The sequence below is a fragment of the Drosophila navojoa genome, chromosome 3 (assembly GCF_054131105.1).
Source record: "Drosophila navojoa isolate 15081-1374.11 chromosome 3, UAZ_NAV_1.0, whole genome shotgun sequence".
Classification (NCBI taxonomy): Eukaryota; Metazoa; Arthropoda; class Insecta; order Diptera; family Drosophilidae; genus Drosophila; species Drosophila navojoa.
Genome location: NC_142891.1, coordinates 18,142,688 through 18,147,226, shown reverse-complemented (window position 1 = coordinate 18,147,226; position 4,539 = coordinate 18,142,688).

Here is a 4,539-nt window from a genome sequence, read left to right as displayed (position 1 = left end):
AGAAAAATATAGGAAAAATGGAGAGAAATATAAAAATAAAATTGATATGCATGGAAAATATATGGAAAAGGAAAATGTAAAAAAGTAATCAATTTCATTTGCTGAAATTAAATTGAACTTAAAACACGTGCATTTTATGCAAAATGTATAGACCCTAGAGAAGATATAATTTTCTACTAATTTTAAACAGAGCTACAATCTATAAGAGTCAAACAAAAATACTTATTGATTTATTGATACCGAATGAGGAAACACTTACTATAAAGACGTTGATGATCTTTTTATATTTTTTTATATTTGTATTATATGTTATCAATTTTTGGAAAATCACACAATCTACGCGTGGAATATACAGACTCACAGACAACAAATTCAGTCTCTAGTTCTTATATCTTTGGAGATTGCTACGTTCAAACTCACGAATAAATATACAGACAGTCTCTACTCGTCACTCGGATGAGGAATATATATACGTTATGGGATCTACCACGTCTCCTTATGATACATACCATTATACCCCATTATACCACTGGATTCAGGGTATACAAAATTTCAATAATCTGAAAGTACTTCCCTACGGCATTAAGTCATCTAATAACATTTCACAGCTTGAATTTGTTTTTGACCGTGAGAATTAGCTGATCCAAAAAGCTTATAATTGGTCGTTTGATGTAACTATATTTCATATACATACATATATATTGAAATATATATGGAAATCGTTCTAACACACGTGTTGAATGGCTCACAGTTTGAATATAAATTAGACAATAACTCAATAAACGAGTCTTGCAATGCTTCAGATATACATAGGTACACTTATGCTATATGCTCTAAATATATGTATGTATATATCTTTGTCACATATCGGGCGACTTTCAGTTCTCAGCACGCTGATCGCAGGTCGCCTGGCCACACTCAATTGTGTGTTCATTACGAGCGAGTGCATCAGCTTTATTAGTTGGCCTGCTTTCGGTACGCTGCAAGTGGCACGAATGGGAGGCAACAGGCGGGCGCCGCAGCAATGGGCAATAAGAAGATGCCTCTCAAGAAACTACAGAAGAGCACCAGATGATGATGATGATGATGAGGATGGTGATGATGATGCCACAGAAATAGAAGTTGCGACTATGGCCAGCGATGTGGGCAGCAGGGATTGAAGCACTTCAAGGCGCTGTCTGACTTGTTGGCTTTGTTTAATGTCTGCCCAACGTTTGTTTAATTTGTCTACTTTGGCTCGTTTTCTTTTTGGGTCATGCAAAAAGGCATTCTTCAGCATACACTCGGCATACTCTGCATACATATACATATATATGTACAAGATTTTCTAGACAGTTTCATAAACGGCCGAGGCGCTACAATTTGATACAATATTTGCATTGTGTATCTATGAGGCTGTTCTGCGATAAGAAACGCTACCAGACCAGGCCAGAGCAGAGCAGAGCAGACCAACAGCTTATCAAAGCCTCTGGTGCCGGCTGCAAATCTAAGGCCCGAAAACGAAAACAAAAGACGACGAAGCGATGACGATAAAGAGGAAGAGTAAGAGTAAGAAGAAGATGAGAAAACAAATGTAGATAGTACCAGCCAGTTGGCACTCTTACGCGTAGCTCTCGCAGGTCCATAGGCAAAAGGGCCGTCTGCTATTGGCCATAAATTTGCTTTGTGGTCCAAATATAGTCAAGAGGCCTTGCCTCAAACACAGCCCAGAACCTTGTCTATCACGAGCAGCTGAAGTGCAGATAAGCAGGCAGGCAGTTGGGGCAGCTAATCAGCTAGTTGGCGTAGTGGTAAAAACTAGATCATTTATGAAGATCATTTCTAAGATATACGAAAAGAGAGAAATCATATAAACTTGAAAATGTACCAATATTTTTAATAAATCGAATGTAATGTAGTTAAAAAGTCTAATAGGTACAGTTCATGTTATATAGTATAAAATGCGTTTATAATATTTATTTTATTTGAAGTAAATAATTTACAAATTGAAGAAAGTCTATAAGAAATAGTCAATTAGCGATATTTAAGTTTAGGAATTATTAAAGATCTAGGAATATTTATTTATTATAGAACTGCTTTCTTCATACACATATATTTTTTTATATTATATATACATTATTATAGGCATATAATAAGATATTATCGACTTTTGTTCATTATTTTTGCTTTTGGTTGACTTGAATTTTTTTAAAACTTCAAAAGGGATTTGATTTTCTCGTTATCTACTTTCTATCTCTACCTTATATATGTATATGTTTTATCCCACATTCCAACAATTGCTTGTTATTCCAAGCCACTGCCCACTCAATGATTGGCTCGCCCTTTAGCAACTCATCGAATCAACATTACAAACTATTATTGTAGACAATTACAATTATTATTAACATTTGCCAAATGAAGCTTGCTTGCCTTAAGAACTGCAGTGCGCACAGACACACAGACAGACAGACAGACACACTCAACTGGACTACATAATAAAAATGGCTTTATGGCCATTGCTATTGATTCCAGCTGCTGGAGCTGTTGGCGCCCCCAGCAACAGTGGCTGGGAGCAGTTAGTTAGCTGCCTAATGTCGCTTGAGTGCTTATGTTGCGTCGTCCCGCTTAAATGTCTGCCGCATGCTCGTGCTCAGTCGTGGCGATGGTGCAACTTCCTTTTGGCCACACAAATCGTTGGCTATTTACAATGGCGTCCACCACTTGATGGTTACAGTTACACAATTCCTGTGCGCGCTGCTTGCCACGCCTCAGCCAGCAGAGGCTGGGACAGAGGCAGAGGCAGCAGCAGAGTTACATATGTATGCCAACTAAATAAATAGTAACGAGTACGTTCTCTGTGAGCATGTGTATATGTGTGTGTATGTAAGCACTCTCTACAGTGGCTGTCGGCGGCTACTTCATGTCGCGCACAATTGCCACTAATTTAACGCTGGTTTTTTCTTGCGCCTCTTTGCGCTGAGCTGCTTTCTTAAATCTCAAAGCTGACACTTTTATGCTGCTACTTACACACACATTACAGTCCACACACACACACACACACAGAGACAGAGAGCGGGAGAGAGAGACACTAATGCACACACTTAGATGGGGACTCTTGAGGGCATTACTAATCTGCGTCTTTTATAAAGCCCAAGTCAAAGCGAGGTCAGGCCATCATTGCGACTCGGGCGCGGACGCGGACTCGGACTCTGGAGTCGAACCGGCTTGACACTAAAGTATCTCTAATGAGACTTAAGCACTGTGCACTTCACACTCTACCCTCTGTAGTTGGACTTCTTTTCATTTCATTGCGTTTGTTTGGTTTTGTTTTTGTTTTTTGTTTTTGCACGATTTATGTGGCCAAATCTAATGCGCCCCCTGGCGGCACGCAGCTCAGACAGAACTGTTCTTGAAAAACAATCATCGAAGCAACAGCAGCAGCAGCAACAACAACAACAACAACAACAACAACAACAACAACAACATCAGCAAAGACTCTAAAAGTTAAATGCCTTCTCAACTATTATGATAGAAAGAGCAAGTGTCATATATACGTATGTATGCTTGTACATGTACTTGCTCTCGCTCTCTCCCATTTCCATTCCCATTCACATTCACTGTTTCGTCTATCGCACTCTCTGTTTGCATAATGCATTGTAAAGATCAAAATCAACTTGGGCCAGCCAACGATAAGAATCTCAAGTGCAAAGCAGCTAGCGAAGCGTTCGACAAAAACCAACACAAATGTATCTGTGAAATTGTTATTATTATTGTTGTTGTTGTTGTTGTTGCTGCTGTTGTATCTGCTGCTTGTGTTGGCTCGTTTACAGCCTTCTTTGCTGCCTCAGTAGTCGCTGCTGCCATTTGAATAAGTATTTTTCATTGAATTTCGTTGGCTTGTGGAAATTTTCAGCAGTCGCAAACACACAAACAGCATGAAAGAGTAGGAGAGAGGGAGAGAGCGGGCGGAGAGCGCGTGAGAGCAGTAGTAGTGAGAGCAACAGAGGAAAGACGAACAAGAAGAAGAAGTAGCAGAAAAAACAAAAGTAATTAAGATGCACGAGGCAAACGGCGGAAGCAAAAAGATGGCGGACTTAAATGTGGGCGGCTTGGTGCCGACTAGCCATTGAGGCGGGACAATAGTTATAGGCACGGCGTGTGGGCGGGGGGCTAGTTGTTGCGGTGCGCAGAGCCATATTGTCTCATACAGTTGTTATTGTCAGATCTACCCCTGGACGCTCGCTGGAAAAGCTCGCCATGTTGTTGCTGCTGCTGCTGCTGCTGCTGCTGCTGCCGTTTCACATGAACAATTCGTGGCGATAATTTATAAAATAAATGAAATGCACTTCATGGCGACTTGGCTGGCGACCTCCCCGGCAGATTCAAGTCGCTCCCAAAGCTGTTGCCGTAATTAATCTGTGTGCGCTGTGCGGTTTTGACGTGCTTTGAATAGTCATAGAACCAGCAGCAGCAGCCATTGAGTGAGAGAGCGCGGGAGATAGAAGGAGAGAGGGATATAGAGAACCGCCAACAATAATGGCTGGATGATCATCATCATCA